The sequence below is a fragment of the Rana temporaria genome, chromosome 4, assembly GCF_905171775.1.
Source record: "Rana temporaria chromosome 4, aRanTem1.1, whole genome shotgun sequence".
NCBI lineage: Eukaryota > Metazoa > Chordata > Amphibia > Anura > Ranidae > Rana > Rana temporaria.
Genome location: NC_053492.1, coordinates 99,898,159 through 99,912,348, shown reverse-complemented (window position 1 = coordinate 99,912,348; position 14,190 = coordinate 99,898,159).

Below are 14,190 nucleotides of genomic sequence, written 5' to 3'. Positions count from 1 at the left end.
GGAGCCAATGGCTGCGCTGCTATCAATATAGCCAATCATAGGATGCATTAAGGTAAAAAAACAACCCCTTTAAGTCAGCATACGTTAACCCATGCTTCATAACAGCTGTCCCTGCACAATCCATGGTGTGTCAGCTCACCCTCACCTAGCAAGATCACTACCTACATTGGTTTAACTGAGAGACTAAACCAAAACATTTTACAGAACCCAGTGAGACCATACTCAGCGCAACCGATCCCTCGGGCAATCATATCCTTCTCGGAATTACACCCATTTTTCATACCTTAATTATCTCCACAGAAGGCAAATATAAAACTTTTAAACTAACAAAGAATTTCTATCAAAACCAAAACTGTCCTCATTGACCCTGAATGATTGTTCCATGCCCCCCTAGAAATGTAACTGTATAGCATATTGATCTATACTTAAAGGCATCTCATGGACTCTTAAAATATCACAAATGAAGACTGGCACCAATTTGGTTGGGCTCATGACCAAAAGTCATGAGCCCAACCAAACAGCTTAATCCTAGAATTTGCTGGCACAAAGTTTTCCCCGGTGGGATACAGTCCTTATCCGAGGATGAGAGCAAGAACTCAGATGGGAGGAATTATTAACTCAGGTTTGCTGGAGGTCTCAGAATCCTTTGAGTCAAAGGATTTGACATCTGCCATAGAGTTGGCCTTTCCCAGGTTTGAAGGCGATGACAAAATCAAAACGTCAGAAGAATAGCGACCAGCGAATCTGCCTAAGATACGACCAGCGTAAGTCGCCTACGCCGTCGTATCTTAACTGAATATTTACGCTGGCCGCTAGGGGCGTGTACACTGATTTACGCCTAGAATATGTAAATCAGCTAGATACGCCAATTCACGAACGTACGCCCGGCCGTTGCAGTACAGATACGCCGTTTACGTTAGGCTTTTTCCGGCGTAAAGTTACCCCTGCTATATGAGGTGCAGCCAATGTTAAGTATAGACGTCGAGCCAGCGCCAAATTTTCCGTCGATTATGTCGTTTGCTTCAGTCGTTCACGAATAGGGCTGTGCGTCATTTACGTTCATGTCGAAAGCATTGGCTTTTTGCGGGTTAATTTGGAGCATGCGCACTGGGATAGTTTCACGAACGGCGCATGCGCCGTTCGTAAAAAGCGTAATTTACGTGGGGTTACAATAAATTAGCATAAAACACGCCCACATGTTCCATATTTGAATTAGGCGGGCTTACGCCGGCCTATTTACGCTACGCCGCCGCAACTTTGCTTTGAGAATACTGCACAAATTGCTAAAGCGTAGCGTAAATAGGATACGTTACGCCTGCTCACAAATACGCGCTCCCTATGTGAATCTGGCCCACAGTGTGTAGAGGATAAAGAGATTTTTAATACAGCTTACCTGTAAAATCTTTTTCTTGGAGTACATCACGGGACACAGAGCGGCATTCATTACTATATGGGTTATATGGAGTACCTTCAGGTGTAGACACTGGCAATCTCAAACAGGAAATGCCCCTCCCTATATAACCCCCTCCCCTAGGAGGAGTACCTCAGTTTTGTAGCAAGCAGTATGCCTCCCAAAATGGTCCTCAAAAAAGAGGGGTGGGAGCTCTGTGTCCCGTGATGTACTCCAAGAAAAAGATTTTACAGGTAAGCTGTATTAAAAATCTCTTTTTCTTTATCGTACATCACGGGACACAGAGCGGCATTCATTACTATATGGGATGTCCCAAAGCAATGCTTACAATGAGGGGAGGGAGAACATCTCCAAGACAAAAGGATTTAATTTAGAGATATACTCAAATCATAATAAATCCAACTTAGTTGAGAAAAATAAAATTTTTAAATTTAACTCAAACAAGAGGAGCCCCCGGAATCCGAGGGTCTCAAACTGCAGCCTGCAGCACTGCCTGCCCGAAGGCAGTATCAGTATTCCTTCTTACGTCCAACTTGTAGAATTTTGTAAACGTGTGGACAGAAGACCAGGTTGCCGCCTTGCAAACTTGAGCCATAGAGATCTGGTGGTGTGCTGCCCAGGAGGCGCCCATGGCTCTAGTAGAATGAGCCTTTAATGATACTGGAGGAGGCAACCCTTTCAAGCCGTAGGCCTGAGTGATTAATTGCTTAATCCACCTAGAAATGGTGGACTTTGCAGCTGCCTGCCCCTTCTTGGGCCCATCCAGTAGAATGAACAGCACATCTGTCTTCCGGATCTTCTTTGTAGCTTTAAGATAGGCCTTCATGGCCCTGACAATATCCAAGGTATGCAGCAACCCTTCCTTTCTGGAAGTAGGTTTAGGGAAGAAGGATGGTAATACCAAATCCTGGTTCAAATGAAAACTGGATATGACCTTCGGAAGGAAGGAAGGAAGGATGAGGGCGGAGAACGACCCTGTCCTTATGAAAAACAAGATATGGTTCCTTACAGGATAAGGCTGCCAGCTCCGAAACTCTTCTTGCGGAAACTATGGCAACCAAAAATACTAACTTCCTTGTCAGTAGAACCAAAGGAATATCAGCCAACGGCTCAAACGGTTGTTTCTGTAAACTTGACAGAACAAGATTTAAATCCCACGGACAAAGCGGGGATTTAACTGGAGGTCTAATACGTAAGACCCCTTGAAGGAAGGTCTTAACCAGCGAGTGGGTGGCCAGCGGCCGCTGAAACCACACTGACAGAGCAGAAATCTGTCCTTTGATTGTGCTTAATGCCAATCCTTTATCCACTCCTAGCTGGAGAAAACTTAATACTCTATCGATGGTAAATTTGCGAGAAAGCCATCGCTTGGACTCACACCAGCCTACATAGGCCTTCCAGACCCTGTAATAAATCACCCTAGAGACCGGTTTCCTGGCTCTGATTAGGGTAGAGATTACTTTCTGAGACAGACCTCTACCCCTGAGAATCAGGGATTCAGCTTCCAGGCCGTCAAATTTAGATGCCGTAAGGCAGGGTGGAGGATCGGACCTTGCGATAGCAGGTCTGGCCGTAGAGGAAGAGTCCAAGGGTCTCCCACTACCATCCTTAAGATTAGTGAGTACCATGCCCTTCTGGGCCATGCTGGAGCTACCAGGATGACTGGTATGTGCTCCACCCGGATCCTGCGCAGCAGGCGGGGTAGTAACTGGAGCGGGGGAAACGCATAAAGAAGTTTGAACTGATGCCAAGGGCAAACCAACGCATCGGTTCCGCAGGCCATCGGATCCCTTGAGCGGGACATGAACCTGTCTAGTTTCTTGTTGAGTCTCGATGCCATGATATCCACGTCCGGCACTCCCCATCTTTGGCAGAGTGCTTGAAAGACTTGTGGATGCAGAGACCATTCCCCCGGCCATAGAGTCTGGCGGCTTAAGAAGTCCGCCTGAAAGTTGTCCACTCCTGGAATGAATATTGCCGATATGCAGGGCACATGAGCCTCTGCCCATAGGAGAATCAAGCTCACCTCTCTCTGAGCGGCTTGACTCCTGGTTCCCCCTTGGTGATTTATGTATGCCACGGCCGTGGCATTGTCTGATTGAATTCTCACCGGGAACCCCTGCAATTTTGACGTCCAAGCCCTGAGGGCTAGTCGAGCAGCTCTGAGCTCCAAGATGTTGATGGGCAACTGCTTCTCTGGCTTTGCCCAAGTACCTTGGCGAGTGCAACCATCCAAAATTGCTCCCCAGCCCGTCAGGCTGGCGTCTGTGGTCACTATCTTCCAAGCCACTGGGCTGAAAGACTTCCCCTTCAGTAGATTCTGAGGGTCTAACCACCAACACAGACTTTGTCGGACTCTTGATGAGAGCGGCAACGGGATATCCAAGGCCTGTGGCCTTCTGCTCCATGCTGACAGGATGGCTGCCTGTAGGATGCGAGTGTGGCTCTGGGCGTATGGTACCGCCTCGAATGTGGCCACCATCTTGCCTAGTAACCTCATACATAGGCGAATAGTCGGTTCTTTCTTGCTTAGAACCAGTAGGATTAATTCCTTGATGGCTTTTACCTTCCTCAGAGGTAGGAACACTCCTTGTTGTTCTGTGTCTAATCTCATGCCGAGATATTCCAACTGCCTTGTGGGCTGGAAAGCTGACTTTTCTCGATTTAGGACCCAGCCGAACCTCTCGAGGTATTGGACCGTGAGGGCCACTGCTCGCTCCAAGCCGGGAGACGAGTGATCTATGACTAGGAGGTCGTCCAGGTATGCTAGGATCGTGACCCCTTGGATCCTTAGTTTGGCTAGGATTGGAGCTAGGACCTTCGTGAACACCCGGGGGGCCGTAGCCAACCCGAAGGGAAGTGCCACGAATTGGAAGTGACGCGAAGCCACCATGAAGCGTAGATATCTTTGATGTGGCTGATAAATTGGAACATGAAGGTAGGCATCCTTTATGTCTATGGACGCCATGAAGTCGTCCTTCTGGAGTGTGGCAGCTGCTGACCGCACGGATTCCATCCGAAATGAGCGGATCTTTAGATATGCATTTACCATCTTTAGGTCCAAAATTGGCCTGACATCTCCATTGGATTTTGGGATGATGAATAGGTTGGAGTAGAAACCCAGCCCCTGTTCCAGGACTGGTACCTCTACTATTACTTCCTGGGAAAGTAGATGATCTAATGCCGATCTTAATGCGGCTCCCTTTTCCGGATCGTTTGGGATCCTCGACTTCTGGAAATGAGGAGGAGGAAACTTTAGGAAATCTAATTTGTAGCCTGTGGCCACGGAAGACCGTACCCACTCGTCGGGAATGCTGGCTTCCCAAATCTCTGAAAAGAGTCGCAGCCTTCCCCCCACCTTCGTGGGTGGGGGCGCCCCTTCATAAGGTTGGCTTGGGGGCTGGTTTTGCTGGTTTGCGAAACCACTGCCTTTTGCCTCTAACAGCCTGACCTTGTGATCTGCTGTTGAAGCCGAAGTTTGCTTTTGCAGGAGGCCGTCGATACTGCTTGGCATTAGAGGGCCCCTGCCCAGGGGAATACTGTCGTTTAAACGCAGGTCCCTGAACCTTCTTCTTAGTTGGCAAGAGAGTACTCTTGCCGTTTGAAATGGTCTGAATGTATTTATCTAGGTCTTCTCCGAAGAGTCGTCCTCCATGGAAGGGGAACCCTACCAGGAGCTTCTTGCATGGGGGCTCAGCCTCCCAGCTTTTTAACCATAAGAGTCTTCTCATATGGATAAGGGATAACGATAAACGTGACGCTTGCTGGATAGAATCCTTGATTGCGTCCACCGTAAAACATATGGCCTTAGGGACATCCGAAAATTTTTCTGCCTGCTGGGCCGGAATAAGTTTAAGCATCTGCTTAAATTGATCCGATAATGCTTGAGCGACCCCAATCGCAGCCACAGCTGGCTGTACTACTGCCCCTGCAGTAGTGAAGGAGTTCTTAAGTAGTGCTTCCAAGCGCTTATCAACTGGATCCTTGAACACCTGTATGGTTTCTACAGGGCATGTTAACGATCTGTTAACACATGAGATGGCTGCGTCCACTGCAGGAGTAGCCCATCTTTTGGAAAATTTTTCTTCCATAGGATATAGGACAGAGAACCTTTTAGGTGGTAAGAAGATCTTATCTGGCTTGTTCCAATCTTGGAACAAAATTCCCTCTAATAGAGGATGGATCGGAAACACAGCATTGCTTTGAGGCGCCCTCAGTGAGCCCAAAGCTGAAACCGTCGATACCTGGAGATCTGGTACTGGCAAGTTGAATGCCCTATGGACCAAGTCCGACAATCCTTGAATCCACCAGCTCTCCCTCAGGGAGACTGCCCCAGACTCCTCTGTATCCGGGTCTTCGATCCCTGAACCTACTTGGTCCGTGTCCAAGAGGTCGTCCAATTCCCCTGAGGAAAGGACCTCCTCTTCTGAGGGTCCGCGCTCGGGCGACGGAGATCTATTCCGCTTACTGCCCCGCATAGCTGCGGCTACCCGGATGCCATGGTACAATACCGAGGTACACCTGCTACCTATTGGTATTTGGAACTATAAAAGTTAATTGTCCAAACACCTGTTTGGGGGATAAAAAAATGCTTCCTCTCCCCTAGATGACTTTTTTTTTTTTTTTTTTTTTTCGTTTTTGTTTCAAATCCAGGAAAGAAAAAACATTCTGTCCCCCTGAGTAGTATTGCAAAGAAAAACTATGAGATGGAAAAGAAACAGCCTATTTCTAGGCTTGAAAAAACAGTCCTCTGAAGACTGCAATATCCTTTCTGGCCACTGTGTCCTCGGCGCCCCGTGCTGCCGCTCTGGTCTTTCTCCTCAGTTCCAAAGTATTGAATGGAACAAACAAGGAAGGGCCGCCCCTTCCTTTAAGCCACTGACCCGCCCTTCCCCCCCAGCAATCTCAAACAGGAAATGCCCCTCCCGACAGGGGGAGGGGGGGGGGGATTTTTGGGAGGAAGGGACCTCTCTGTTCCAGCAAACTGCAGCCTGCAGCCTGGAACCATGAGGAGGTCAGCGTTTTGCCTGCTTGCAGGCTCTGAGGAGGAAGACTGAATGGAGCATCGCCTGGAGGCCTGCAGGTAAGCAAAGCTCTCTGACACACACATATATTTTTATATAACACAGGCCCCACTCAATGCTTTTCCAACACTACAAGGGAGGTCACATCTTATGGGGAATAATACATAGAGAGCCATCCTATCTTTATGATATGCGACTAGTTTGCCAGATGCAGTGCATAACTTTAGGCATGTCCCCTGTGACCCCCCAGAAAAAAACCTGCTAAGAACCAAGTTCCGCAAGTTTTCCCCTCACTTACCTGCTCCATGCCGCAGGACTTTGCCAAGCAAGAGGCCCAATCTTCCCCCATCTCCGTGGGGATGTCTAGACCTTCAGGCCCTGGGTTCCTATGAAGGATCCACTGTCCTGGGCCCATATAGCACCCTGGCAACAGAAAACTTTAGGTACCCAAAGGTTTCTAAGTTCTGGGCCCAGGGTCCAGCTCTCTAAAAAGAAAAGCATTATGGGCTATACCCCAAGGGTTTGGGGTCCGGTTACTGACCACTTTAGCGCTGAGGCTTTTTTGGACAGAACCGGTAGCTCACCTAATCCCAAGGATGCGGAGGCAAGCTAAACCATGACTAACACCTAAGACACTGGCGTAAAAACTGAGGTACTCCTCCTAGGGGAGGGGGTTATATAGGGAGGGGCATTTCCTGTTTGAGATTGCCAGTGTCTACACCTGAAGGTACTCCATATAACCCATATAGTAATGAATGCCGCTCTGTGTCCCGTGATGTACGATAAAGAAATATATACATCCCAGGTTTTGTATATATATTTATACACTGTATTGAGTTTAGCTAGATCCGCTCTTCCTAATATACTGACAGGCAGGCAGGTGATTGTGCTAGCTGCAAGTACTTTCACATGGTGTACGGTCTGTGTCCTCTGCACAGTGTGCACCTAAAGTTACGTAAAGCTGGTGTTTCTCATATTAGAGGCAGGGATCTGCTCATATTAATACCACAGGCAGGGGATCATTCTGCAAGTACTTTCATGTGGTGTACTGTCTGTGTCCTCTGCACAGTGTGCACCTAAAGCTACGTAAAGCTGGTGTTCTCATATTAATTCCTACAGGCAGAGATCTGTTCATATTAATACCAATTCTTGATCTAATATTTCACAGCAGGACCCATTCCTGCGCCCACCAAGAGTAACTGTGGACTTACAGTGTTGTGGCACCAGCACCAAAGGCCAAATTTTTCTACCACTGTTCAACAATGGCATGCAATTACAATTCTTGATACAATAGTTCACAGCAGTGCGTTCCAGCGCCCACCAAGACCAACTGTGAGGGCTTACAGTGTTGTGGCAACACTAACACCTAGGGCCCAAATTTCTGCAGAGTATATACGGCAGGCCCCTACTTTCAAACATTCAACTTACAAACGACTCCTACTTGCAAACAGAAGGAGACAACAGGAAGTGAGAGAAAATCTACCCCTAGGAAGGGAAATTCTCTTCTGTAAAGGTGTCTCCTGTCCACTGATGCTTTATCACCAATCCTTGTTTCACTAAAAAAAAAACATTTTCAAAAAAAACATTTGTCATTGGGACAGAAAGTGAATTGCAATCTTCTGAACAGATGCACACAGACAGCAAAACAAATGTCACAGGGGTGATAACCCTTCTCTATATTTTCCGAAAAGCTTAAAAATAGATTTTATGGCTGGAGCTACACTTTAAAAAAGTACCAGTTGAAAATTACAAACAGATTATACTTAACAACAAACCTGCAGTCCCCGTCTTGTTTTCACTGCCTGTATACTGCTGTTCAAATTATATAGGGCCAAATGGGCTTGTAATGACCTGGGGGGGGGGGGGGGGGGGGGGGAAACCCATGCTATTTTTCTCAATGATTATCATCCATATTGCAGGGACCACACATTACATTAAAGCCGCAAGCAGTTTTAAATGACTTTTTTCTTACAGTAATGTAATTTTGTGCAGGGACAGTTCTTAACATGTGCCACTTCACAGGCATACTATAGACATCCAGCAGGTACGATATTTAAAGGAATTTTTCAATTTTTTTTTCACTTTAAGCATCATTAAAATCACTGCTCCCGAAAAAAATGACAATTTTTTTATTTTATTTTTAGCATGGATACATGCTCCCTGGAGCAAGACCCGGGTCTCCAAACCCGTTTTAGGACAATAACTTGCAAATTAGCCTTTAAAATTAGCACTTTTGAATTTGAGTCTCATAGACTTCAATGGGGCTCTAAAGTTTGCGCGAACGTTCAGTCCGTTCGAAGGTTCTGGTGCAAACCGAATGGGGGGGGGGGGGGGGGGTGTTCGGCTCATCCCTACTTACCAGTCCTTAGATGTGGTGGCCACATTAGTTTATATTTTTTATAGGGCTTTTTTTCCCTCCTATTTTTACATGGTGATCCTGCCTGTAATACACTTCCTGCCCTATGATGACAACACTCACATACTATACTGTATCTATAGAGGAGCAGCATTGTCACTCAGGTGTTCTGTAGTATACAATACAAGTAAATTGGGAACAACGCTAACTGATAACAGTCAGCTGTAGGGACGTGTTCCTGGTTCGGTCTGCATCTGTGTGACCCAGGTCTGCCATGTATTTTAAAGGGGAATCCCACACAAAAATTAGGAAAAAAAGTGGAAGGTCCCCCAAAATTTCAAACATACCTTTGTAGGCAGGTACAGTTTGTCCTCCCAGCTGTAGGTGGCAATGTTCAGCTGGCCACTGTGCAGAAGGGATTGGAGAGGAGCTTTGTTCCTCTGAAGCCACCTTAGATGTCATCAGGGGAGCAGTGGTCTGATTGAATGCTGCTGCCCTGGCTGAGCACCACAGCCATCTGTAGCAAGGGCAATACTAATAAATAGCATTCTCCCACTGCAGTTTGTGCACGATAACGAAGTGGAGAGAGTACGGACAGGATCTCCGCTGGTTAGGGATAGTGTATTTAGTGCTAGGGAAAGGATCCCGTTGAGGATGCTGCACTTGGCTCTGCTATCTGAGGACTCTGGGAGAAAGATCATTCTATCAGGCTGCCAAGTGTGCCTGCACTGCTGCTCTACCTATCAGCTGCCCTTTTACTCAGATGCTGCTCCATGTAAGCGTCACCTCAAGTGCTGGGACTGTGTTAACCACTTAAGGACTGGGCCTATTTTTCAAAATCTTTTTTTTTTGCTAGAAAATTACATAGAACCCCCAAACATATATATATATATATATATATATATAACACCCTAGAGAATAAAATGGCGGTCATTGCAATACTCTTTGTCACACCGTATTTGCCGTTTCATATGTGGGTGCTGCTCACGTATGCGTTTGCTTCTGCACACAAGCTCAGCGGGACAGGGCGCGTTTAAAAAAAAAAATGCAATAATAAAACAACAAAAAAAATTTCCCTTTAAGAGCTATGGGCGGAAGTGATGTTTTGACGTCGCTTCTGCCTTGCAATGATATGGGGGCCATCATCCCCTCATTCGTCTCCATGCCACACATGGGAACAGACCCGATCGCCTCTGCCAGTGGCTCCGTCAAGCTGCGGAGGGCACCGGAGAGCGGGCCCTCTCCCACCCCTGATAAAAGTGATCTCGCAGAGACCACTTTTATCTTGAAGTGGACCACCCGCTGAAGAAGAGGATACCGGGGTTATGGCAGCTAGCTGCTGCCATAACAACAATACTCCTCTTCAAAGTAGCGACGTAAAACAAAGGCAGGCGGTCTAGAAGTCCTGCCAACATTGCTTAGAACTGTTATACCGGAGTCCCCTGTGTTATCAAAACACCAATGCCATATTGTTTAGAACTGTTAGGCGAGCACCTTGCCACTGCTCTCCATGTGCCATTTGTTTGTTCTAGTTAACAAAATAAAAACAGTGCCGCTTTACTTGGTCTCTGTGTGCCTTAGGTACCAACCAACTGCCCCCACCCACACCCTTATCCGAGAATGCGAGGGGGGGCATACAGCCTGATAGGCAAGGAAAGGGGGAGGTGGGAAAAGTGTGCAGCCCATTCCTTAACCATACTAAACCACATGCCCTCAACATGGCCTTTCGTAAAAGGATAAAAACTTGTTTTTTTGAGGGAAAAGCAGGCAGAGTCACGTTAGTTTTCCCTGTTGTTCCTTGGTAGTTTGCTTTTTTGTGCTCTCCTTTTTTCTTTTCCTTCTATTTTCTTTCCCTGACTTGATTTATCTATTTACAGGTATGTCTTCTGCGCTTAGACGCTTCCCTGACGGGTCAGTATTTGGCGCATTACAAATCCATTAAATCAATCAACATAGGGGGACGCATTGCCGGAAGGGGGGGGGGGGGGAGTGGGCAAGGGCTTCTCCCCCACGCCTCATTTATTTACAAGGAAGCTCCCAGATACCAGCCTGGCATGTGAATGAACAAAGGATACATAGTGCCCCTACTCTTTCACAAAAAATGAAAGTTTAACTAACTGTTTTATATTTTCTATTTTAAATCACATTGCTCAGTGATGGAGATTCATGGTAATCATAATGACCAATACACACCCTTCTTTTCAGGCACCCCTCTCGGCTGAATGGTAGCTCTAGTGGAGCTCGTATAAAAATGGGTGGATTCTCCAGAGTGATGTTTATGACCAAATGTGGACATGGCCTTATTAGTCATTGACCAAGGATGGTCATGTCCATATATGGTCAATGACGTGACCTGGGAAACCCCATCCCTTTGTTTACATTTTAGTGGTGAGGATCATAACTGTCATTCAACAAGTAGTCATGTGTAAGTATTTTTTTTTTTTTTTTTTATTGTGGTAGGTCAGCAGGTGTTTGGCTTCATGTCGGACATGGATCTATATCACTGGACAATGTGATTGATGCCACATATACACTTTGGCGCTTTTTTTATTTTTATTAGGATTATTAAAGGATTTGTCAAAAACTGTGAGCGTGTGTGCATTTATATAATTTTGTTTTTGTGAATGGGTAGGGAGCAGGGATGGGCCAAATACCCTCCTATTTGGTTCGCAGCAGAACTCCTGAAAAGGGGAAAATGTTCTAACGAACAGCGAACCCCATTGAAGTCCATGGGAGCAGAACAAGAAAAATCAAAAGTGCCCATTTTGCAGGCTTATATGCAAGTAATTGGCCATAACAGGGGTATGGGGTCTGGGTACTGCCCTGGGGGTTATGTATCAAAAAATATATTGTTTTTTCAGGAGCAGTGATTTTAATTATGCTTAAAGTGTAACAATGATAATGAAAACTTATTTTACATATGGTGCCTGGGGGCCCTTCCTAATGTGCCTGTAAAGTGATGCATTTGTAGCATATACAGAACATGCTACACCAAAATTTATATTTTTACATTGTACACGTACGCATTCACCAAAAAAAGTGTCAAAAACAGAAGATTTAATAAAAATCTTTTATTAAATCCACAGTCAATCATGATGCCTGACGGATCAGAAAAATCAAATAAAAAACAAACAAAACCGCTTCCGCCTTCTGGGGAGCCTCCCACCGACTGCTTGCCCTGCACTTTGACAGCCCTTACGTCACCCTGTAGCATCCCCCTTCTGAAGTCACGGTTCCGTCGGGCGTGATTGACAGTGGATTTACATTGAGGGACACTTTTTTTCCCCCCTTTTTCTTTTTTAATAAAGGATTTGTCAAAAACTGTCTGTTTTTCTTACCTTTTGACACTTTTTTGGTAAATGGGTACAGGTACAATGTACCCAATACCCATTCACATAGGGGGCGGGCAGGATATGGGGGCCCCGTTGTCAAAGGGGGCTTCCAGATTCTGATAAGCCCCCCACCTGCAGACCCCAACAACTACAGCCCAAGGTTGTAGTGAAGAGGCCATTGTCCCCATCAACACGGGGACAAGGTGCTTTGTGGTGGGGGCGTAGAGCCCCCCCTCTGCCCCAAAGCACCCACTCCGCCCCCCCCCCCCCATGTTGAGGCCAAGTGGCCTGGTATGGTTCAGGAGGGGGGGCACTTGCTCACCCCCCTTTTCCTGACCTGCCAGGATGCATGCTTGGCTAAGGGTCTGGTATGGATTTTGGGGGGCCCCACAAAGTTATTTTCTTTATTTTTTAACCACTTAACGACCGCCACATGTAAATATACGTCGGCAGAATGGCACGTTCAGGCAGATGGACATGCCGGTACGTCCCTGCCTAGATGGGGGTCCGATCGGGACCCCCCCGGTACATGCGGCGGTCGGTAATCGTCTGGGAGCAATCCGGGATGAGGGGGGCTATTCGTTTCTAGCCACCCCCTCGCGATCGCTCCCAGCGAATCATCTGCCGCCTCTGCCCGCCCTGCCTGTGTAAGTGTAAACACAGGCAGGGGGAAGTGATGTCATCTCTCCTCGTGGCGGTCTTTTCGACTGACGTTGAGGAGAGAGAAGACATCAGAACTGTGAGTTGCACTTAACAGTACACTGACACAGTCACACATAGGCACACAACCCCCCCCAGTCAACCCCCCCCCCCCCAGCCCCCTGTCATTTATTTTCTGATCACTGCATTTAGTGTCATTTGAGACAGAAAAAAGTGTTAGGGCAGCTCCTTACCCCCCAATAAAGGTTTAACACCTTGATCACCGCCCTAGTTAAAAACTGTGAAAATTCCAGAAAATGTACCCTAGTTTGTAGACGCTATAACTTTTGCGAAAACCAATAAATATACGCTTATTGCGATTTTTTTTACTAAAGACATGTGGCTGAAGACATTTTGGCCTAAATGTTTGACTAAAATTTAGTTTATTCAATATTTTTTACTTTGTTATAAGAAAAATCTATTTTTTTCAAAATTTACGGTCTTTTTCCGTTTATATTGCAAAAAAGAAAAATCGCAGAGGCAATCAAATACCATCAAAAGAAAGCTCTATTTGTGGGGAAAAAAGGATGCCAATTTTGTTTCTGTACAACATTGCATGACCGCGCAATTACCAGTTAAAGCAGCCCAGTGCCAAATTGTAAAAACACCTTTGGTCCTTTAGCTGCATATTGGTCCGGGGCTTAAGTGGTTAATAGCCGGGTGCTGGCAATTGTAACTGTGAGTCATTTCAAGTGAGATTTGCTGTAGAATGTTCTGTAAATGCTACAAATCCGCCACTTTTGTGGTTGTATCCTTCAGGTGATACTAAGTGATAAAAAAAGTCCACTTTTCCACGTGTCACAAATAAAAAATAACCTGGTTTCTTAAAGCAAAGAGACCATACTAATGTCATTGCTGTGGAAACCAATGACCATTCCTACGTACTACCAAGCCCTGTTGACAGATAATCCTTTTTCTGCTCAGAAACCATAAAGCACAATACATTCGCAAGGCCATAGCTTGGTCTGGAGGTGGACCACTTGGCCTTCAGGAGAAAGATTAAAACCCATCTCTTCTGAGGTTAAGGGGTTTTACCCACGGAATGGTTACAGCGCCCAGAGGCGATTCAGTTTGCATGTGTTGCGCTATATAAGTTTTTCACTCACATACAGAGTCCCGGAGTGAACGAACTGTGTTAGCCGGCCGGCCGTATCCAACAGTTTTATATGGAGCAAACACTGACACTCAGGGCTGTGAGAGGAAAAAGAGGCACACAGAGCAGCTATGCTCACTTCTTTCCTCTGCTGCCCATTCACAGAAGCCTTTGCAATTTGTGAGTGAGCTCACATAATACAAAGGCTTCTGTGTTTGGGCAGGAGGTAAGAGGCGAGCATAGCAGCTACACCTCAAAGAAAAAAAAATGATCTC